Source organism: Vulpes lagopus, chromosome 10, assembly GCF_018345385.1.
Source record: "Vulpes lagopus strain Blue_001 chromosome 10, ASM1834538v1, whole genome shotgun sequence".
In the NCBI taxonomy this organism is placed as follows: Eukaryota; Metazoa; Chordata; class Mammalia; order Carnivora; family Canidae; genus Vulpes; species Vulpes lagopus.
In genome coordinates this window covers 69,469,455-69,494,316 of record NC_054833.1, presented here as the reverse complement: position 1 = coordinate 69,494,316, position 24,862 = coordinate 69,469,455, and the positions used below count along the sequence as shown (strand labels likewise).

The following is a 24,862-nucleotide window of genomic DNA, read 5'->3' as shown; positions in this document are numbered from 1 at the left end:
CAGCTCCCCCAAGTGCTAACACCTGAAAATCAGCACAACAGACCCCTCCCCCAGAAGACCAGCGACATGGACCAGTTCCAAGGGAAGTCAAGGGACTTAAAGTATACAGAATCAGAAGATACTCCCACGTGTTTTTTTCTCTCTCTCTTTCTTTCTTTCTTTTTTTTTTTTTTTTTTTGCTTTTTGATTTCTGTTTCCTTCCCCCACCTTTTTTCCCCTTTCTTTCTTTTTCTTTCTCTTTTTCTTCTATTTTTCCCCTTTTTTCTTTTTCTCTTTTCTTTCCTTCTTTCTCTCCTCTCTTTTTCTCCTTTTCCCAATACAACTAAGCATAAAGGACTCAAGAGACTTCATGACTGCAGAATTTAGATCTAATCAGGCAGAAATTAAAAATCAATTGAATGAGATGCAATCCAAACTAGAAGTCCTAATGACGAGGGTTAACGAGGTGGAAGAACGAGTGAGTGACATAGAAGACAAGTTGATGGCAAAGAGGGAAACTGAGGAAAAAAGAGACAGACAATTAAAAGACCATGAAGATAGATTAAGGGAAATAAACGACAGCCTGAGGAAGAAAAACCTACGTTTAATTGGGGTTCCCGAGGGCGCCGAAAGGGCCAGAGGGCCAGAATATGTATTTGAACAAATCATAGATGAAAACTTTCCTAATCTGGGAAGGGAAACAGGCATTCAGATCCAGGAAATAGAGAGATCCCCCCCTAAAATCAATAAAAACCATTCAACACCTCGACATTTAATAGTGAAGCTTGCAAATTTCAAAGATAAACAGAAGATCCTTAAAGCAGCAAGAGACAAGAGATCCCTGACTTTTATGGGGAGGAGTATTAGGGTAACAGCAGACCTCTCCACAGAGACCTGGCAGGCCAGAAAGGGCTGGCAGGATATATTCAGGGTCCTAAATGAGAAGAACATGCAACCAAGAATACTTTATCCAGCAAGGCTCTCATTCAAAATGGAAGGAGAGATAAAGAGCTTCCAAGACAGGCAGGAACTGAAAGAATATGTGACCTCCAAACCAACTCTGCAAGATTTTAAGGGGGACTCTTAAAATTCCCCTTTACGAAGAAGTCCAGTGGAACAATCCACAAAAACAAGGACTGAATAGATATCATGATGACACTAAACTCATATCTGTCAATAGTAACTCTGAACGTGAACGGGCTTAATGACCCCATCAAAAGGCGCAGGGTTTCAGACTGGATAAAAAAACAGGACCCATCTATTTGCTGTCTACAAGAGACTTATTTTAGATAGAAGGACACCTACAGCCTGAAAATAAAAGGTTGGAGAACCATTTACCATTCAAATAGTCCTCAAAAGAAAGCCGGGGTAGCCATCTTATATCAGATAAATTAAAATTTACCCGGAAGACTGTAGTGAGAGATGAAGAGGGACACTATCTCATACTCAAAGGATCTATCCAAGAAGAGGACTTAACAATCCTCAATATATATGCCCCGAATGTGGGAGCTGCCAAATATATAAATCAATTAATAACAAAAGTGAAGAAATACTTAGATAATAATACACTTATACTTGGTGACTTCAATCTAGTGCTTTCTATACCTGATAGGTCTTCTAAACACAACATCTCCAAAGAAACGAGAGCTTTAAATGATACACTGGACCAGATGGATTTCACAGATGTCTACAGAATTTTACATCCAAACTCAACTGAATACACATTCTTCTCAAGTGCACATGGTACTTTCTCCAGAATAGACCACATACTGGGTCACAAATCGGGTCTGTCTGATACCAAAAGATCGGGATAGTCCCCTGCATATTCTCAGACCATAATGCCTTGAAATTAGAACTTAATCACAACAAGAAGTTTGGAAGGACCTCAAACACGTGGAGGTTAAGGACCATCCTGCTAAAAGATGAAAGGGTCAACCAGGAAATTAAGGAAGAATTAAAAAGATTCATGGAAACTAATGAGAATGAAGAATCAACCGTTCAAAATCTTTGGATGCAGTAAAAGCAGTCCTAAGGGGGAAATACATCGCAATATAAGCATCCATTCAAAAACTGTGTGGACTCACACATAGATAGGCTGCCTTCTTGTACCTCCTCTCACACAAACCTTTACTTTTCTGGATGATAAAATAAAACCCATATGCTCTGATAGTATCTGAGAAATAATAGAAAGGAAGTTTATCCACCATTGATAGATTAGTCACTTGGAGTACTCAGATTTGAAATGCTCTAATTTCTATTTTATCTAAGAACAGCTTTTAACAAATCTCCCCTTGAGTTTTCTTAAACTGAGTGTACTGAGAGGTTATAGCCAAGCTCCCCAGACTCCAGGAGGCCAAGAATAAACACTTTATATTTTTGCTGATTAAGGGCTTCAGGTCCATCCTTCTTAAGAGCTCTTACTCTGCCCAGGTGCAAAGATTTTACCTCACATTTTTTTCTTTAGCCCATTTCATCCTCTGGATTGCCCCAGTGTAGTGCTCAATATGTTTCCTGCCGGATGGCTTTTTGGCCTGACCGTACTCTCTCTCTTTAGTACCCTTCTGACCTTGTTTCCTTCAAATACTCCAGTCTATGCACATTTGTTTTGCTTCTGTTGTTACTATCTCAGAGAGATGCCAGCCTGCTCCAGTTCTAGCTTGAGAACTCTAAACCTGTGACAGTATCAGGTGCCGGCATCACTCTTTGGTGGCCTTAGCAGCACTAAATCTGGGATGTCTTTATCCTATGGGAAGGAAAAATGGATGGGCCAGAGCCCAGGAGAAAGGACACATCAAAGGCAATGGGAAAAAAATGTGCTGAGACTCTCAAATCATGTTGATGCAGATCCTTCCCTATCTCTTATAGCCTCTTTCATTCAGCCTTCCCAAGCCCTGAGAAAAATGACGTACAGCAGACAAGAACTACTCTCTCAGTTCTCAATTACTCCTGGGTTTAATTCCAGGAGTCACCCAGTTCATAAATCCAATCATTTTGCCAGAGCAACAAGTACTATCACATGAGGTCAACATCCCTGCTTACATATCCATTTATTTGCTTTCTATAATTGAATTTAAAAATTTATTAATTTCATCTCTATCTCTCTAGGATTCACAAGACCAGCTTGAGACGATAGTGGTTGGTTTTCCCATCTATTAGGGTATCTCTGTCTTTTGGGGCCCTGACGTGGAAAAGTCATTCACATCAATGTCTATTGTGAGTCCAGCATCTCCCCAAGGGGCAGAGGTAATGAGGAGAGCATTTGGAGGAGAGAGGCAATGTCCAGACTCAGTGTAAAGAAGTACTGCCAACATGCAACTTCCATTAATTTTAAGGAATGCAGTTATATAATTGCCTCAGCAAATGCTCCCTGGGTTGGAGGTGTTTTTAGCGTACTGTGCTCTCTGCCTGGGCTCATGGACACAGTTCAGTGAGGCTAGTGTCAGAGAAGAGATTTCTCTTATTTGGTGGCCTCAAGAGAAAGCTGCTGCTGTCCCCAGGAATTCCATTTTCTTTTGTAGCTGCTAAAATCCACTTTAGTCCTAATGATAATTCAATCTTTTTTTTTTTTTAAGATTTTATTTATTTATTCATGAGAGACATAGAAAGAGAGAGAGGCAGAGACACAGGCAGAGGGAGAAGCAGGCTCCATGCAGAGAGCCAATGGGGGACTGAGTCCTGGGACTCCAGGATCACGCTCTGAGCCAAAGGCAGAGAGGCAGAGGCTTAACCGCTGAGCCACCCAGACGTCCCTCAATCTTGAAAATACACAGGAAGTGTTTTATGATCTACCAGTGAGTAACTTTTGTTAATACAGTGCATTCGTTAAAGAAAACAAATGAATAAAGGAACTAATAAACACACTAGAAACTCTCCATTTATCTCATTTAATCATCATAATATGTCTATGATGTATACATCATAAATCCTCACTTCACACTCTAAAATAGAGGTTTCTGCAGAAATATTCAGAGAGGATAAATAATTTATTTGCAATCACACAGCTAATGGTAAAACAGTGCTAAGATTTGAACTCAAATATTTTTAACTCTGACAGTTATTTTTCTTTCCACACTCTGGCATGTGTGATTACTTACATATGCAGCTGAATGGTATATTAATTTTGTATCGTTACCTTCATATGATTATTTCTGCACTCTCACCCCTTATTTGAAGGATAATGAGGCCCTATCATGTTTATGATCCCATGGCCTGGGATTTGTCTTAAAGTAAAGACCAAAAGCAGTCTAAGGTTAGGAATCATTTCTATCAGTGGTTAGAGCCCATGTCCATCACACAGAGGATGCTAAATGTTCAGGAGAAGAAATGGGGAGAGGAGTTGGAAGGGTAAAGAGAGAAGAGGAGATATGTGCCAGGACTGAGGCTGGAAAGAGGGATGTGAAGGAGTGGTGGCCTCATTCCCGGCTTTCTGGCAGTACCCAGCAGTTGACAAGATATGTAAGGAAAGTAAGGAAAGGGCAATCTCCTGTCTTTCTGCATCAGGGTTCCTACCCAGTCTGACAAAGAACCCAGGTTCTTTGTCACATGACAAAGGCACATGAATCACAGACCGGAGGAGGCCACAAGGTCTGAAAAGTCTGCAATCTCTGCAGAGACCTATGAAAACTGATGACTGGCACATGAGCTACTGAATATCCTGTGAGCCTAGTGGGAGGAAGCTCATAGTTAAAATTAGGGTGTTTGGTGGAAACAAAGCAATAAAGAAACTCTTGCCCAGCTGAGTACATACTTTATCACTACCATATTGATTCAACACTGGCACTCTATACTAGCCTAGCATCACACTGCATTGTTCACAGAGCACTTTGACATTATTCCAATTGATCTCCTTTATTAGACCTCAAAGATTAAGGGGCTTGCCTAATTTGGGACCCTAATTTTTTTTCCACGTCTAGTGCCTTTTATAGCATTCTGGATGAATGGGGACACCACTGTCTGTGTTTTTTCTAATGAGGAGATGTGTCTAGATCAGAGAGGCAGTGTGAGCCAGCAGTAGTATATGGATTTTACACCTTTCAGGATGTGATTATGTGACTGACAGATAATGGATATCTGGCTGTGTTCACTGTTCATCTAAACACTGCAAAGGGATTTCTGGGAAACTAGAAATCACATTTACTATGGTGTAAATGAAATTGGCATGCCAGATGGTTATTTGCAAAGATGAAGCATTGCAATTTCTATACACAGATGTATTTTCCAGAAGCTATAGGAAGCATAAAAATGACTGACTTTGTTCTACAGGGACTATAGTGTCTGTTAATTTTTTCAGTGTAAAATAATATTAAATGAGTTAATATATTACAGTGCTTAACACTGTACCTGACACATTGTAAACACTGAATAAATATTGGTTATGATTTTTACTGTCCTACTCTCCATTCTCTGAGTGCTCTCTATGCTTTCTTACTTCCATGCCTAGCCCTTAGAGCATCCTTCTTAGAGTTCTCTAGCTGACAAAACCTACTTATATAAAAATAAATATAATATCTAGGATTTATGGAATGTCTACCATATCCCAGGTACTATTTAATTGTCTTAGAAAATCAACTAATTGTTGCAATTGTTATCCTTAATTTACAGATGAACAAATTGAATCACAGCAAGGTAAAATCACTGTCTCTATAGTAGAGAAACACCCAGGAGGTCTTTCTTTCTTTCTTTCTTTCTTTCTTTCTTTCTTTCTTTCTTTCTTTCTTCCTTTCTTCCTTCCTTCCTTCCTTCCTTCCTTCCTTCCTTTCTTTCTTTCTTTCTTTCTTTCTTCTTTCTTTCTTTTCTTTCTTTTTAAAAATTATTTGAGAGAAAGAGAGTGCATAGACATGCTTGGAAATGGAGAGAGAGGGAGAAGGAAAAAGAGAATCTCAAGCAGACTCCCCACTGAGTGTGGTGCCTGATGCCAGGGCTTGGTCACACCACCCTGAGATCATGACCTGAGCTGAAACCAGGAGTCAGATGCTTAACCAACTGAGCCATCCAGGCACCTGAGATGTTACTTTCTACATATTACTTTCCAAACCCACATTAGTTATTCTTTCTTTAAATTTCTGAGATACAGTAGTTTGAAGTTTTTAGTAGTTTTATATTTTACATATTTAATCCAAAGCATCCTCTTTTCTCACTATTATAGCACATGAGCATATAATGCAAATGATTTATTGATTGTCTCCTCCCTCCAAGGGACAGGCACCAATGGCTGCCTTACCAATATCTCCCTTGCACCTGGCATAGTGTTTTTCCTTTAAGTATAAATATATAAAACATTTACAGGGTAAGGTCTCTGGATTTTCAATAAATTTTCCCAGAGGATTTGGATCTACACCAAAAGTTGAGACATTAATAATTTGCCCCCAAGTCACACTTCTTTTGACTGGAAGATATGAAAATTGAACCAGATCTTTTTCTCTCTAAATCTTCTAATATTCTCATTAAAACACAGAGTCTCTCATGGCACCTTCCCAAGGGATTTATAGTTGGTTGAAAGATAAATACAAATCAACCCTTTGCTAGATCTTTAGTCCCAAAGGCTGCAGCTGGCTGTCATTTTGCTTGACAAAAGTTTTCATCTGTAAAGCTTATATCGTGGAATACTACACATGAGCTGCACATTAGGTACACCTGTCTTCCTAACCCACAAGTTAGCTTTCCTACAAAGACTTCATTGAGTGATATTAACAAATGATCTTTTGGGCTGCAGTTTTCCCACATGCAAAATGAAATGATTGACCAGGTGATATTGCAGCTCTGGTGGGCTATATAATGTTTACTGCAGGACACTCAATTCTTGGAACCTCAAGAAGGTGATGGAATGGCCCTGCAGTCTCTGTTACAGAGTTAAGTTTCTGGAAGCTTTGGTTGCTTGTATTTGCCACTCTATGCCCCAGGTTACATCACTTTTGTATTGCTTAATATTTGTGGATTTTTGTTTTAGGCTGAATCAAGGGCATCATTGTTGGAAACATCTTGATTATCAAGTATCTGTTATTACTAGTTTTCAAAAATAATTGCAATTGACAATAATAAAGGAAAAATAATAGCCATGAGAAATGTTGAAAATTCAGATTCCTGAAAAGTAGGAAAATTCAATAAAGGTATTTAAGTTCTGTGGGATAGTATCCTCAGATTAACCATCAAGGATTTTCTAGAGACAAGAACTTTATATCATTGAAGATGCACTCTTTGCACTCTTCTACAAATATGAACAAAGGACACCATCCCTATAAAGACCATATCCAATATCTAAGGCAAGGGTGGGACTTATAAATGCAAAAAACACAAATATCATGAGGAAAAATGATTGGCTGTTGAATTTGGCTTGCCAGTGGATTGGTTGAAGTGGAGTTTATTGCTGATTCAACCTCAGTTCGATTCTGGTTTTCTAGGAATTGTGTTGACGTATCAGGTCCATTAAGATGACTAAAAATAGCAAAGATTGCAAAGTGTTTCAAAATTTTATTCAATCTTACTAATAATCTTTTATTCAATCTTGTTATCTTACTAATTTTTGTCACTTTTCTGAAAAGTATTCAAATTCCTTTGTTTGGAGTTCTTACCTCTTGTTATCTTAAAAATTCTCATACACTCCAGGTGAGCAAGTATGTATGAATTTTCTCAAAGACCAGGGAAAAAGGGAAAAAATGCTTATATTGACAAGTAAGACATAACTTGTTATAATAATGATAACAATTGGAAGGGAGCTCAGAAATGACTCATTTGTGGGAGAGGGTTTTCACATATGATGCCTTCAGAGCCCATACTCTCAGTCAACATGTACATTTTAGCCTTCCCTTGATTTCAAGGGTTGCAACTTTCTCCGCTCAAAGTGATGTTGACTGACACAGTATTTGCTTCAATTTCATAGATTGCCTAAAGGCTAGAAGAACAAAATTGAGGATTTTATAGAGAACCCCACTGATTTTTAGCAAGCAACAACAACAACAAAAAACCCTCATCTTCCTTCTTGCTCCTCATCCAGGAAGAAGAGGAAAGAAGGGTAATGGCTGCTCCATGTGGGATGCGTTTAGATATCAAAACTTGCCCTCTTTGGGTGCAGGAAAGAAGTCATTGCCAGAGGTGAGATTCTCCATATCCCTTTTAAATTTAAATAAGGGAACATTTTAGCATTTTAAATAGTAAGGATTTTAGGGAAAAAATAAATACATTGCCAAGACTTAGCCCCAGGAGAGATTAGGGACTTGGATCTTCAGGGCCACTCTCATAGTCATTAGAACTCTGTCCTCAGGATGAGCACTGGGTGTTTTTCTGTATGTTGGTAAATTGAACACCAATAAAAATTAATTAAAAAAAAAAAAAAAAGAACTCTGTCCTCAGTTACTTCCCAAATAGATTATAAAGCATTCAGTAGGCATGGGCTTTATTCTAGTCTCTGCCACTAACTTACCAAATAACTGGGATGTGTTCTTATTTGTGAAATGGAGTGACTGTTATATGGCAGTTTTCATATGTCCTAGAAAGAGATGTGGATTAACTCACCTCTACTTGAATTTGTGCAGGCTTATGACTACTGTAAGCAACAAAATGTGGTAGAAATGATGCTATTAAAAAAAAGGAAAATGATGCTATATAACTTCTAATCCTAGGTCAGAAGAGATCATGATGTTTATACCTAATTTTCTTTTTTAAAAAATATTTTGTTTATTCATGAGATAGAGAGAGAGAGAGAGAGAGAGAGAGAGGCAGAGACAAAGGCAGAGGGAGAAGCAGGCTCCATGCAGGGAGCCCGATGCGGGACTTGATCCCAGGACCCCAGGATCACACACTGGGCTGAAGGCCGGAGCTAAACCACCCAACCGCTGAGCCACCCTGGTGTCTCTATACCTAATTTTCTTTGGTTACCAGCTATCATGTAAGAATTTAGACTACAAAAAATTTACAGTGTTGAATAGGTCACATGCAAGTGCTCTGGTTAACAGCTCAAGCCCACCTCCCAGCCAAAAACTTCCACTAACAGCCAGCCATGTGAGGGAGACTTCTTGTAACTACAGCCGAGTTGAATCTTAAAATGATCGTAGCACCAGGTGACATTTAATATCAGCTGCATGAGAGACCTAAAGCAATAACAGTTCAGCCGAACGCTCCAAATTTCTGACCCACAAAACTGTGAGCAAAGTAACATGGTTGTTTTAAACTGATGATGTACAGGGTAATTGTAATGCAACAATATTAACTGGAAAAAAGTTAGTAACTGTAGCAAAAGTGGGTATCTGGAGTTAGAGGGCTGCCATATCTGAAACTGAAGATATGTGGTTTTAGCCCAGGCAGTGGATGAAATGTTAGAAGGATTTAACAGAAGCCTATAGACTTTGACAAAGATGCTGGTGAGGGCTTCAGAAATATAAACTAACTAAATAAAAATGCTATTGAAACTACAGGAAAGGGGAATCTTGTTGTGTAGTAGTGGAAGGTTTAACAAATATGCCTGTGGTAATGTGGAAAGTAAAAATGTACTTAATAAGCTATTGGATCTAGACAAAAAAATTGCCAGGAAGAATTCAAAAATAGTAAATTGATTAGCTATACATGATAAAGCACAGATAGATATGAGCTATGAAGTACAATATGAAGGAATAATTCATTTAAAACAAAATTTAGAAGAAATCTAGGAACCAGGATTAGTTGAAAATCCTGGTTAGTAGTAGAAATTAGTAGAAAATAAAACTATATCCCATTCTCAGTCAGTTGCAACAAAAGATTTCAAAATAATAAAGGTCCTAAAGGGCAAAGATCTAATCCAGACTGTACTAGGAAATATCTGGGGGTAAAGATGAAGCTAGGTATTTTACAGAAAATGTAATGGAAGAGGAAAGATGCCTCTGTTCTTTTTAGTGCCACAGTGAAGAATTACAGGAGAAATGAAAGTAAGGCAGAACAGTTTTCATTTTAAAGATTTTATTTATTTATGCATGTGAGACACAGAGAAAGAGAGACAGAGACACAGGCAGAAGGAGAAGCAGGCTCCATTCAGGGAGCCCAACACGGGACTCGATCCTGGGTCTCCAGGATCACACCCTGGGCTGAAGGCAGCACTAAACTGCTGAGCCACCTGGGCTGCCCAAAACAGAGCAGTTTTATTAAAGTGTACACCAAGGGAGGAGCAGGCCAGTGAAGCAAGACAAAGTCCCTGGAAACTCAAGGTTTATATTAATTTTTTTCTTTTGGGTGGGTCCTAGGGTTACAACATTTGAGTGACAGGCCTGAATTACATAATAATTAACCAACTGTACATATCCTTTCCCAAGACATATCCAAAATACCTGCAGGGGATATGAAACCACAACATTATTTCTGTTCTAGACATATAGGTCAAATAAGAACAAGTTGATGCTTTCTGCACAAGTGCAACAAGTGCAACAAACTTAACTCTTCCCCTGCCTGGATATATTATAACTACAGACCTATTGCTAGATAAGAGGGATGGGGTGGTCCCTTGGCAGCCCTAGGTTGGGGTTCTCCCTTAGGACTTCTGAGGTCCATCTTCCTGTCACTCACGCCCAGCTTCCCGCCTAATAGGTAAGTGACTGTAAAACCCTTTAAGATTTGACTTTTTTTAGGGTGTGGCTTTATAAGCCCCGTCACACAAATGAAAGACCTTTTAGAATCTTAAAAATACTGTCTCATAGCAGCTTCACAAGGGACCCAAGGCAGATAAGGGCTGATCTCAAATATAGTTGAATGTTGATTTTGTTTAATGGAGTATAATATACTTGATACTTAGGAATTCACAAACTTTAAAAAACATTGCATCAGCTTGTCCTGAGAGGAATAAATACAGGAAGTTTTATGCTTGGCTAATATTCAGGCATGATGAAGACAAAAAGAAAAGAAAACTTTAGATAGTCAGTCTTAAGCAGCACTTAGGACATTGCAATCAATGTCTTGTGAGACTAAAGAGAAGAAAATAAGGGGTTGTGACTCTGGTTGTAGCTGTCACTCCCTGGGTCCAACCGGGGATGCTTTTTTCTAAATTATTATTTGTGAACAAACAGACTCTTTTTTTCTTTAAAGAGTTTATTTAGTTATTCATGAGAGACACACACAAAGAGAAGCAGAGACATGGGCAGAGGGAGAAGCAGGCTCCATGCAGGGAGCCCGATGTGGGACTCAATCCCAGGACTCCAGGATGATGCCCTGAGCCGAAGGCAGGCATTTTAACCGCCCAGCCACCAGGCGTCCCCAAATAGACTCTTTTATCCCTAATTTCAGAAGTATGCCAGTTAAGGTTAGCCAGCTATTGCTTTTTCATCAGCACACTGTGTCAGTTCTTGAGATGAGTATTCTAATGATCAACTTGAGTATGGATTTGTCAGTTTCTACTTCTAATTTATTCAATTTTTGATTCAGATATTTTAAAACTATCTTATTGGGACAGCCTTGGTGGCTCAGCAGTTTAGCGCCACCTTCAGCGCAGGGCGTGATCCTGGAGACCTGGGATCCAGTCCCAAGTCCAGCTCCCTGCATGGAGCCTGCTTCTCCCTCTGCCTGTGTCTCTCCCTCTCTCTCTCTCTCTGTGTGTCTCTCATGAATAAATAAATAAAATATTAAAAAAATAAAACTATCTTATTGGTTTCTACGTATTTTCGATTGCTATTTCTTCCTGATAAATTAATACTTTTATCATTCTAAAGTATCCCTCTGCATTTCTGGTGAAACATTTTATCTTGAGATCTACTTTGCTATCAGTGAAGTTCTAATAATTTATTTATTTTTATGATTGATGTCTTATTGTATATTTTCCTTTTTTATGTCAGTTTATGTGCTTATATTTAAAGAGTAGCTAGTATGCTGTTGTTGTTTCTGCTATTAACCCACTCTAACAATCTGTCTTTTGAGTAGAGTGGTTAAGCCCATTTTTTCAATATGATCACAAAAAATGTTGAATGCAACACTAATGCCTTGCTATTTGTTTTATATTCGGATGGTTTCTTTTTTTTTATAAATTTATTTTTTATTGGTGTTCAATTTGCCAAAATACAGAATAACACCCAGTGCTCATCCCGTCAAGTGCCCCCCTCAGTGCCTGTCACCCATTCACCCCCACCCCCTGCCCTCCTCCCCTTCCACCACCCCTAGTTCATTTATTTATTTTTTTGTTTTTTTAAAAATAAATTTATTTTTTATTGGTGTTCAATTTACCAACATACAGAATAACACCCAGTGCTCATCCCGTCAAGTGACCCCCTCAGTGCTCGTCACCCATTCTCCCCCACCCTCCGCCCTCCTCCCCTTCCACCACCCCCAGTTCGTTTCTCAGAGTTAGGAGTCTTTATGTTCTGTCTCCCTTTCTGATATTTCCCACACATTTCTTCTCCTTTCCCTTCTATTCCCTTTCACTATTATTTATATTCCCCAAATGAATGAGAACATACAATGTCCTTCTCCGATTGACTAATTTCACTCAGCATCATACCCTCCAGTTCCATCCACGTTGAACCAAATGGTGGGTATTTGTCGTTTCTAATGGCTGAGGAATATTCCATCGTATACATAGACCACATCTTCTTTATCCATTCATCTTTCGATGGACACCGAGGCTCCTTCCACAGTTTGGCTATTGTGGCCATTGCTGCTAGAAACATCGGGGTGCAGGTGTCCCAGCGTTTCATTGCATCTGTATCTTTGGGGTAAATCCCAGGCAGTGCAATTGCTGGGTCATAGGGCAGATCTATTTTTAACCCTTTGAGGAACCTCCACACAGTTTTCCAGAGTGGCTGCACCAGTTCACATTCCCACCAACAGTGTAAGAGGGTTCCCTTTTCTCCGCATCCTCTCCAACATTTGTGGTTTCCTGCCTTAATTTTCCCCAACCTCACTGGTGTGAGGTGGTATCTCATTGTGGTTTTGATTTGTATTTCCCTGATGGCAAGTGATGCGGAGCATTTTCTCATGTGCATGTTGGCCATGTCCATGTCTTCCTCTGTGAGATTTGTCTTCATGTCTTTTGCCCATTTCATGATTGGATTGTTTGTTTCTTGGGTGTTGAGTTTAAGAAGTTCTTTATAGATCTTGGAAACTAGCCCTTTATCTGATATGTCATTTGCAAATATCTTCTCCCATTCTGTAGGTTGTCTCTTAGTTTTGTTGACTGTATCCTTTGCTGTGCAAAAGCTTCTTATCTTGATGAAGTCCCAATAGTTCATTTTTGCTTTTGTTTCTTTTGCCTTTGTGGATGTATCTTGCAAGAAGTTACTGTGGCTGAGTTCAAAAAGGGTGTTGCCTGTGTTCTCCTCTAGGATTTTGATGGACTCTTGTCTCACATTTAGATCTTTCATCCATTTTGAGTTTATCTTTGTGTCTGGTGTAAGAGAGTGGTCTAGTTTCATTCTTCTGCATGTGGATGATTTGGATGGTTTCTTATTCCCCTTTTCACCTTCTCTGTCTTTTGGATTCATCAATTGCTTTTATTCCCTCTATTTACACTTTTGCTGTATTAGCTCTTTCAGCAGCTATATGTACTTCAGTGCATATCATTAACCAGTTACAGTCCACTCCAATTAATGCTACACCAGTTCACATGTATCATAATTGCATTGCAGTAGTATAATTCCATTCACCACCTTCTGTGCTTGATGCTATTATTGCCTTATATTTTATTTCCTCGCATACTAAAAATCCTACGTTATAATTGCTTTCAACAAAGATTTTAATTTATAAGATTGATTTTACATATTTACTCTTTCTTATGCTTATCAATTCTGTTTAAAATTTGGGGCTTCCATTTGGGATAATTTCCCTTTACTATTTCTTTTAGTGATGGTCCATTGAAATTTGTTCCTTTTTTTGTTATATGACAATATTTTTATTTTGCCTTTATTTGTAAAGAGTTTTTTGAGTAGAGAGCTCTAGATTAACAAATTCATTTTTTTTTCAGTACTTCGAAGATATTTTATTGTCTTTGGGCACGTGATATTTCTTTCTTTCTTTTTTTTTTTTTGGCATTTGATATTTCTAATTAGAAGTCAGTCATCATTCTTATTGTTATGCTACTTAATAGAAAGTCTTTTCCCCCCAGCTATCAATATATTATCTTCAGCAAATCAGCTATGCTGTGTCTACATGTGACTTTCTTTGCTTGAAGTTTCCTGAGTTTGTTGTATCTTTTCAAACATTTCTTAACTCTATCTCTCCCCTTCTTCTGGGACTTTAATTACACATGATGGGCCCATTTGATGTTTTTCCTTGAGGCATTGTTCTTTTATAATTATTTTTTATTCTTCCAGGCATTTCAATTTAGACAATTTATATTGGAAGGTTTAAGCTTACTGATCCTTTCTTTTGTTTGTCAAGTTTGCTGTTAAGCTCTCGTAGTTAATTACTAATTTTGACACAGTGTTTTTAAGTTCTAGAACTTCAATGAGGAAGAAGTTGTACTTCTGAGTGGTACTCGGAAGATGCAAGGCTCTTTCCACACTCCATTAAAAGTCTATTTCTGCTATAGAAAGATTGCAGTTTAGCTGACTAGAAAAAAACTTAGAAAAAAAAAAAGAAAAAAACTTAGAGAAAAATAAAATTAATACTGTTTTAAAAGCCAAAATCTAGTTAAAAACACAACAAAATGAAACAGAAAACTAGGCAGCTTATTTGAAACAAATGATTCAAAACCATTCAATTCAGCATTTATGTGGAGGTGGCATAAAACAAGCCCTGCCCTCACTTACCCTGAGACTGTAAGTGAAATTTAACTTCAGAAATGAGGATTTCACTTGAGATTTGATGTACCCTAGAGGAGCAGAATCTTAACTTCTGAACATACCCATGCACACAAATGTCTCATTCCTCACTGGTGACAGGAAAAGTCATCCATGATGTAGTAGCTCATGATCTTTACAATCTAACCCCCACCTGCTCCAGACTATTGGCTTTACACACTCCCATATCAGTATGGGTGGGATTTAAAGGCAGAGATAGAAGTATAGAGATGAAAGGACACAAGCTTTGTCTGTCTGCTTTCCATGTTTATGACCTGCCCTTCTCATAGAGTGGAACCATTATCCTTCAAGGCTTCTCTTGGGGATAGCAAAGGCCAATTTGGTTAGGAGAGAAGGATCATTTCAAAGCATGGCAAACATAGAGGTCTGCTGCTAGAGCCCATCTTTGCAGAAGGGTTTGCTGCTGTATTGTGTAGGAGTGGAAATCTTCTTTCCTGCTAGATAGGTTCTTTGGATGGCCTAATAATTAAATGGACAGCAAACGGAGAAAAAAAATTTAATTTCATACCAATTAAACATATGAGACTCAAAGAAGTACCCAAAGCAGACAATATTTATACCTTCTAGACAAGAAATAAATTTTTAAAGAATTGAAAAGCCAAAGGGGCTTGGGCTTGGGGTACTAAATTGGTGAAGAAGCAACAAGCTTTATTTATACATACTTCTTGGCTCTAAAGTCCTTATCTCTGGTGGCAAGGATACTGGCATAGGAATGGTATCTTTCAGAGTAGAAATTTATTTCCTGATTTCAGGGGGACAAAAGAGGGTACCAATATCTTTCTTGAACCAGACTGTTTTGTAAGCAATTTTAATTCAGAATGATCAACATACCAAAGTGGTATATTTTGGAATGGCATATTTTGTTCTACTTTAACAGCCGTGAGTACTTCCGGCTGCCAGTAACAGCAAACCCAGCCATCTGTGACCGAAACAGTAAAGGCACTTGTGATATCAAATAATAATCAGAGTTTTGAAAGCAGAGTAGTTCCTAATTTGATCAGCAACTAAATTTTGACATTTGCGGTTTTTTGCAGTGAGTTTAATCAGTAGACAGTCTCCAGATGTTAGCCCCTTCAGTGTCTCCATCATTTTCAGATAGATACCTTGTCTGATGGCAGGACCTTCCCAGACAGCTGTGTCTGGTGACTAAGTGAGGGGAAGGGATAAAAGTTTGGTCATTTTAGATTAATAATGGAAACTCTGATGAACAATACCTACTCCAGAGATCTAGATTTGTTAGGGCTTTGTTGTACGTCTATTGCAGTTCAATGTCTTCCTTTTTCTTTTCCTACTTCATGTCCCTTTCCTTCCCTGAAGCTGATTTCCAATAAACACATTGTATCTCAAAATCCATCTCAGAATATGTTTCTATAAATTTCTTTTTATATCTGGATCACTCATCATCCTGTTAGCAACAGAGACCCCATACAGCAGATTAACACAACTTTAGGCGTATTTGGTTTATGTTTCATTTTTTAATCTTTTTTTTTAAGATTTTATTTATTCATGATAGAGAGAGAGAGAGACAGAGACACAGGCAGAGGGGGAAGCAGGCTCCATGCAGGAAGCCTGACGCGGGACTCGATCCCGGGACTCCAGCATCGCGCCCTGGGCCAAAGGCAGGCGCCAAACCGCTGAGCCACCCAGGGATTCCCCCATTTTCTAATCTAATCAAAAGAAAAAAGATAAACACTTTGTATTCACATGAGATCAACAATGCTACACATTTATAGTTTTGTGTCAGGGCTCTCTTGCCTCGTGTGAAAAAATCTGGATGATATAGACATTCTGTATCTGAAGCATGCACTTTATAGGGTGGGAGATAAGCCCTACAGAAATTCGGGAGCATCTGCTATTCCTGTAGGGATCAAGAAATCAGGATCATTCCAGGATACTCTCTCTAAAGTAAAAGACAAATTATTGCATTGTGCACATTCTACAAAGAATAAGGAAGCACAACAGCTAGTGTGTCTCTTCGGGAAGTAGCATACTCTGCACCTAACCATATTTTCCTGGCCTATATACAGATGACACAAAAAAGCTGACAGCTTCAAGTCTGCACTCAAAGTCTGCCTTCGAGTTCAAGGGCAGAAATAGGCTTTGTTCCAGGTCCAAGCTTTAGTGCAAACTGTCTAACCATTTGCACATAGGTAATCTGGCAGATCCTATGTTATCAGAGATATCACAGGTGAGAAAATATGCTTTATGGAGTCTACAGGAACCTTCAGTGAGAATCTCACAATAAAGACCTTGGGACTCTGTAACAAGGCCGTGTCATCTGTAGTAGAGAATTAATGCTATTGAAAAACAACTCCCATACTGCTAGATTCTGGTAGATATGGGACTCATAACATGGAACACCCTCATGTCTCCTCTTTATAGGGATTCAGGAAGGAGGGACAGAGGGCAGTGTCAGAGGAGAGGGGCTTTCATGTGTGTCATCCTTCCCCCACCTTACTATGTTGCCACGGGCCAACTAAGCTTTCAGTGATTTGCCTCTTCTGTTCTGACTACCCTCTTCTTTCACCTCTGTGCCCTTTCCCAAGCTTGCAGCTCACGTGTTCTTGGGCACTGCTTGTGAAAAGTGTGTGCTGAGAACAGTTAAGTGTGAATAGTTGCAGCAACACTATCCTGTAACTCTTCTACAGGTGGCTCTGGGAAAGAATACCAGGCTGGCTCTTTGGGAACACACCTATGAAGTGATATAATTCCTTCTCCTGGGTGCCTCCTTCCACACTTCCTTCCGTAGCTCAGTTGTCTCAGTTGTCTCTGGGTGGTCTGCCTGAGAACCAGCTCTTGCCATCTCTCTCTCAGTCTCTCTCTCTCTGGGGAATCTGAGGTCCCTCAGGACCTCAGGATGTGACTTCCTCCCATGGCCATGTTTGCTCTGTCATCACCATTGCATTCATGACAGAAGTTTCCTGCTAAGGCACACTTGCTCCCTTTATGCACACTGTTAATAAGCAGTGTTGGAGAGCAAGGAGCTACCTGAAGAGGTCCTTCTCTGAGAAGGTGTGTTCCAGCAAGGAGAAGGAGTGGACATACGTGGAGGGCAATGGCTTGTGGAGCTTGCATAATATATCAGCAGACAAACCAGAGGAAAGCTATCTAGCTTTTTCAGGATCATGTGGTCATAGTAATCATAGACAGATATAAAGTGTTGAAAACTTGCTTTCTTCCAGGCTTTTTGCAAATATTATCTCAGTATTCCTCTAGAAAATCTCCCAGGGACTCCAAATCCAGATAAAGTCCCCTTCTGTGACTTCCTCTGACACATGTACTGTAGGATTCAAATTATCTGTATACTTGTCTATATCCTCTCTCTGGACTCAAAATTATGAAGGTAGAAGCAGGTTCTGTTTTTTGCTTTGTCATGTTTCCAAGCCTCCAGAAAAATGCCTGTTACACAGCACTGCCAGTTAATAATTATTTTATATTGAATCTTCACGATGTTATGACATAGGTAGTATTTAGATCTAGTACATAGATGTATTTGTTTGTGTTGAGGTGAAATTCATACAACATAGGATCAGTCATTTCATTTTATTTTATTCCTTTTTTTTGTTATTTTGCTTTTATTGAAGTTTGACTTGCCAACAACATCAAGGCTCCTCCCACAGATTGGCTATTGTGGACATTGCTGCTATAAATATTGGGGTGCAAGTGTCTCGGTCTTTCACTGCATCTGTGTCTTTGGGATAAATCCCAAGCAGTGCAATTGCTGGATCATAGGGTAGCTCTAATTTTAACTCTTTGAGGAACTTCCACACAGTTTTCCAGAGTAGCTGCACCAGTTCACATTCCCACCAACAGTGCAAGACAGTTCCCCTTTTTCCACATCCTCTGCAACATTTGTTGTTTCCTGTCTTGTTAATTTTCACCATTTTCACGGGTCTGAGGTGGTATCTCATTGTGGTTTTGATTTGTATTTCCCTATTTATTTATTGTTTTATTTGCCATTTGTATGGCAAATGATACGGAGCATTTTCTCCTGTGTTTATTGGTCATACGTATGTCTTCTTTGGTGAAATTTCTGTTCATGTCTTTGCCCATTTCTTTTTTTTTTTAATTTCTTTTTATTGGAGTTCAATTTGCCAACATATGCCATAACACCCAGTGCTCATCCCATCAAGTGCCCCCCTCATTGCCCGTCACTCAGTCAACCCAACCCCCACCCACCTCCCTTTCCACCACCTCTTGTTCGTTTCCCAGAGTTAGGAGTCTCTCATTTTCTGTCACCCTCTCTGATATTTCCCACTCATTTTCTCTCCATTTCTTTTTTTTTAAGATTTTATTTATTTATTCATGAGAGAGAGGCAGAGACATAGGCAGAGCAAGAAGCAGGCTCCCTGCAGGAAGCCCAATGTGGGACTCGATCCGGGGATTCCAGTATCACGCCCTGAGCCAAAGGCAGACATTCAACTGCTGAGCCACCCAGGCATCCCTCTTTTGCCCATTTCTGATTGGATTGTTCATTTCATTGCTGTTGAGTTTAATAAGTTCTTTATAGATCTTGGATACTAGTCCTTTATCTGATATGTCATTTGCAAATATCCTCTCCCATTCTGTAGGTTGCCTTTTAGTTTTGTTGACTGTTTCTTTTGCTGTGCAGAAGCGTTTTATCTTGATGAAGTCCCAATAGTTCATTTTTGCTTTTGTTTCCCTTGCCTTCATGGATGTATCTTGCAAGAAGTTGCTGTGGCCAAGTTCAAAAAGGCTGTTGCCTGTGTTCTCCTCTAGGATTTTGATGGAATCTTGTCTCACATCTGGATCTTTCATCCATTTTGAGTTTATCTTTGTGTCTGGTGTCAGAGAGTGGTCTAGTTTCATTCTTCTGCACGTGGCTGTCCAATTTTCCCAGCACCATTTATTGAAGAGACTTTTTTCCAGTGGATAGTCTTTCCTCCTTTGTCAAATATTAGTTGACCATAAAGTTGAGGGTCCACTTCTGGGTTCTCTATTCTGTTCCACTGATCTGTGTCTGTTTTTGTGCCAGTACCACACTGTCTTGATGATCACAGCTTTGTAGTACAACTTGAAATCTGGCATTGCGATGCCTCCGACTCTGGTTTTCTTTTTAACATTCCTCTGGCTATTCGAGGTCTTTACTAATTCCACACAAATCTTAAGATAATTTGTTCCAGCTCTATGAAGAAAGTCCACGGTATTTTGATAGGGATTGCACTGAATGTGTAAATTGCCCTAGGTAGCATAGACATTTTCACAATATTCTTCCAATCCATGAGCATGGAATATTTTTCCATCTCTTTGTGTCTTCCTCAATTTCTTTCAGAAGTGTTCTGTAGTGTTTAGGGTATAGATCCTTTACCTCTTTGGTTAGGTTTATTCCTAGGTATCTTATGCTTTTGGGTGCAATTGTAAATGGGATTGACTCCTTAATTTCTCTTTATTCATTCTCATTGTTAGTGTATAGAAATGCCACTGACTTCTGGGCATTGATTTTGTATCCTGCCACATTGTCAAATTGCTGTATGAGTTCTAGCAATCGGGGTGGAGGCTTTTGGGTTTTCTACGTACAGTATCATGTCATCTGCAAAGAGGAAGAGTTTGACTTCTTCTTTGCCAATTTGAATGCCTTTTATTTCTTTTTGTTGTCTGATTACTGAGGCTAGACAACAACCTAGTATTATGTTGAATAGCAGTGGTGAGGTGGACATCCCTGTCGTGTTACTGATCTTAGGGGAGAGGCTCTCAGTGTTTCCCCATTGAGAATGATATTTGCTGTGGGCTTTTCATGGGTGGCTTTTAAGATATTGAGGAAAGTTCCCCTATCCCTACACTCTGAAGAGTTTTGATCAGGAATGGATGCTGTATTTTGTCAAATGCTTTCTCTCCATCTATTGAGAGGATCCTATGGTTCTTGTTTTTTCTCTTGTTGATATGATCTATCACTTTGATTGTTTTACGAGTGTTGAACCAGCCTTGCATCCCCGGGATAAATCTCACTTGGTCATGATGAATAATCTTCGTAATGTCCAGTTGGATCCTATTGGCTAGTATCTTGTTGAGAATTTTTGCATCTGTGTTCATCAGGGATATTGGTCTATAATTCTTCTTTTTGGTGGGGTCTTTGTCTGGTTTTGGAATTAAGGTGGTGTTGGCCCCATAAAACAAGTTTGGAAGTATTCCATCTCTTTCTATCCTTCAGACAGCTGTAGTAGAATAGGTATTATTTCTTCTTTAAACTTTTGATAGAATTCCCCTGGGAACCCATCTGGCCACGGACTTTTGTGTCTTGGGAGGTTTTTGATGACTGTTTCAATTTCCTCTCTGGTTATTGGTCTGTTCAGGTTTCCTATTTCTTCTGGTTCCAGTTTTGGTAGTTTGTGGCTTTCTAGAAATGCATCCATTACGCTGCTCATAATACATTTTTAAAATCGTTTGTATTTCCTTGGTGTTGGTTGTGATCTCTCCTCTTTCTTCGTGATTTTATTAATTTTAGTCTTTTCTGTTTTCTTTTTAATAAGGTGGGCTAATGGTTTATCTATCTTATTAATTCTTTCAAAGAACCAACTCCTGGTTTTGTTTATCTGTTGTACAGTTCTTCTGGTCACTATTTCACTGAGTTCTGCTCGAATCTTTATTATCTCTCTTCTTCTGCTTGGTGTAGGTTTTATTTGCTGGACTTTCTCCAGCTCCTTTAGGTGCAAGGTTAGCTTGTATATTTGAGGGTTTTTTTTCCAATTTTTTGAGGGAGTCTTGTATTGCAATGTATTTCCCTCTTAGCACTGCTTTTGCTGTATTCCCAAAGACTTTGAACAGTTGTAGCTTCATTTTCATTAGTTTCCATGAATCTTTTTAATTCTTTTCTAATTTCCTGGTTGACCCATTCATTATGGGTCTTCTTATGATTGAGTGCTAGTTTCAAAGCATTATGGTCTGAAAATATGCAGGGGACAATATCAATCTTTTGGCATTGGTTGAGGCCTGCTTTGTGAACCAGTATGTGGTCTATTCTGGAGAAAGTTCCATATGTACTTGAGAAGAATGTGTATTCAGTTGCGTTTGGATGGAAAGTTCTGTAAATATCTGTTAAATCCATCTGGTCCAGTGTATCCTTTAAAACCCTTATTTTTTTGGAGATGTTGTGCTTAGAAGTTTTGTCATTTGTAGAAAGTGCCGTGTAGAGCAGCCCGGGTGGCTCAGTGGTTTAGCGCCGCCTTCAACCCAGGGCCTGATCCTGGAGACCCGGGATGAAGATCCACGTCGGGATCCATGCATGGAGCCTGCTTCTCCCTCTGCCTGTGTCTCTGCCTCTCTTTCTCTGTGTCTCTCATGAATAAATAAATAAATAATCTTAAAAAAAGAGAAAGTGCCCTGTAGAAGTCTCCTACTATTAATGTATTATTATATAAGTATGATTTTACTTTTGTTATTAATTGATTGATATACTTGGCACCTCCCACATTAGGTCCATAAATATTCATGATTGTTAGGTCTTCTTATTGGATACACCCTTTAAGTGTGATATAGTGTTCCTCTTCTTCTCTTACTACAGTCTTTGGGATAAACTATAATTTATCTGATATGAGGATTGCTACCCCAGCTTTCTGTTGAGGACTATTTGAATGATAAATGGTTCTCCACCCTTTCATTTTCAGGCTGGAAGCATCCTTAGCTCTAAAATGAGTCTCTTGTAGACAGTATATAGATGGGTCTTGGTTTTTTGTCCAGTCCAAAACCCTGCGTCTTTTGATGGGATCATTTAATTCACATTCAGATTAAGTTTTGAAATATACCAATTTAGTGTCATCGTAATACCTATTCAATCCCTGTTTTTGTGGATTATTTCTTTGGGTTTCCTCTTTCTTTTACAGGGTCCCTCTTAAAATTTCTTGCAGAGCTGGTTTGGTGGTCACATATTCTTTCAGTTTCTGCCTATCTTGAAAGTTCTTTTTCTCTCCTATTCTGAATGACAGCCTTGCTGGATAAAGTATTCTTAGCTGCATGTTCTTCTCATTTAGGACCCTGAATATATCCTGCCAGCTGTTCTGGCCTGCCACGTCTCTGTGGAGATGTCTTCTGTTAATCTAATATTTCTCCCTGTATAAGTTAAGAATCTTGTCTCTCGCTGCTTTAAGAGCTTTCTGTTTATCTTTGGAATTTGCAAGTTTCACTATTAAATGTCAAGGTGTGGAATGGTTTTTATTGATTGGGTGGGGGTACCCTCCCTATCTCCTAGATCTGAATGCCTGTTTCCCTCCTCAAATTAGGGAGGTTCTACAGTTCTACAGAGCTATGATTTGTTCAAATATTTTTTATGGCCCTCTGTCCCTCTCAGGGCTCTCTGGAATCCCAATATCCGTATATTCTTCCTTCTGAGTCTATCATTTATTTCCCTTAACCTTTCTTACGGTCTTTTGTTTTTTTCTTTTTTCCTCTTCTTTCTTCCTTGCCATCAACTTGTCTTCTATGTCACTCACTCTATCTTCCACCTCATTAACTCTTGTCATTAGGACCTCCAGTTTGGATTGCATCTCATTTAATTGATTTTTAATTTTGGCCTTTTTAGATCTAAATTTTGCAGTCACGAAGTCTCTTGAATCTTGTTGATAAGGATTTCTAAAGATTTAGTTATCCATTTCTTCCTGTTACAGAGAGGAAGAAACCCTTACAAATGGTGGTTTACCTCATAAATATAAATATATTTTACAAAAAAGTAACTTCTACTCAGTTTTCTACTCAGTAACTTCTTCTGTTTCTGCTCTTTCTTGAAAATAATCAGTTCAGGATAATCCTTATATCAGAGAGACATGGTGCCAGTGGAGCATGTGACTCTTAATGTTGGTTTCCTGAGTTTGATCCTCATGTTGGGTGTGGAGCCTATGAAAGAAAGAAAGAATGAAGTAAAGAGAAGAAAGGAAAAAGAGAAAGAAAAAGAAAAAGAAAAAGAAAAAGAGGCATGTTTTGAGGTGGCATTTTCTGGCTCCCCTTCAACTGTATCAAAGATTCATATCAATCTAACACAAACTCCCAAAAAAATAGCACAGGAAAGAACACTGACCAATATTACCTTGAGACTTATAAAAATAAACACAAATCAAGGAAAGAAAGAACACACTTCAAAAAAGAAATAAGTGAAATTAGAAACTATTTTGAGCTAAAGAAAAATGAAAATCATCAAACTTGTGAGATTGACCTAAAACAGTATTTACAGAGAAATTGATAGCACTAAAGAACTACATTAGAAAAAAAAGAAAGGACTAAAATCAATGACCTTAATTTTTGATTTAAGAAAATATCTCAAAATATTTTAAAAGAACAAGTTAAACACAAAGTTTAAAAGAAATAACTCAATGTTTCATGATGGTTCACAAAAGACTCAAATTATTTTAGCCACATAAAATTATAATAATGAGATCATACTTAAAGTAGACAAGAAAATTTGGAAATCTGAACAATTTTCAAACTCCTTTTGTTTTTAATTGTAAATTCATTCCATTTATTGTTACATGTGACAGCATTTTACTTTCCTATTTGAAAGGATAAGGAATATTTACAAGTAAAATACAGAGATTTAATTATTTTAGAAATAATAAATGGATAATCTGTGGTAATCCCATTTGGTTGAACTCACTAGAGCAAAGAGAAAGAAGAAAAACTATAGATGGAATTACCCACAAGGCAGGGTCAGTCTAATATTAGCCTTTCCTTATAGATTAGCCATCTTTAGAGTTATTCATTTGAGGTTTCATCCTCTAGATAATGGTTTATAAATGGAAAATTTGAGTCTCTTCATTTTTGTTTTAAAAATTGGTGGGAGGGCATATTTTCCTTCTAGGTACTTTTCTTACATACTCTTGCATAAAGCAAAAATGTATGTATATACATGTTCATTATAGTAGTGTTTGTAATAGTCAAAGACTGGAAATAATAGTACACATAAATATTGAGGCTGGTTAAATTAAAGTTCAATTATCTAATTGGATACAGATGTTAAAAATAAAGAAGTATGTATTTACATAGGAAGTTATCTCTAAGGTATTTTTCCAAGTATAAAAAGAAAGATGCAAATCAATGTCTATAACATGTTTTATTTTTAAATAAGGGACATATATTTGTATATATAGACTATTTCTGAAAGGGCATATGAGAAATTGGTAATAGTAGTTTGTCAATTT

At 38.4% G+C, this 24,862-nt stretch overlaps 1 protein-coding gene across 1 annotated transcript in view; it reads right to left on the bottom strand.

Annotated features, from left to right (window-relative positions):
- Positions 1–23,503: 23,503 nt before the first annotated feature.
- The window catches only part of LOC121500252 (protein MIS12 homolog), an 89,591-nt gene continuing 88,232 nt past the window's right edge, over positions 23,504–24,862 (bottom strand). Inside the window, exon 2 of the mRNA XM_041771814.1 lies at positions 23,504–23,564. The gene's annotated coding sequence lies outside the window, so the exon portion shown is untranslated. The remainder of the gene's footprint in view (positions 23,565–24,862) is intronic.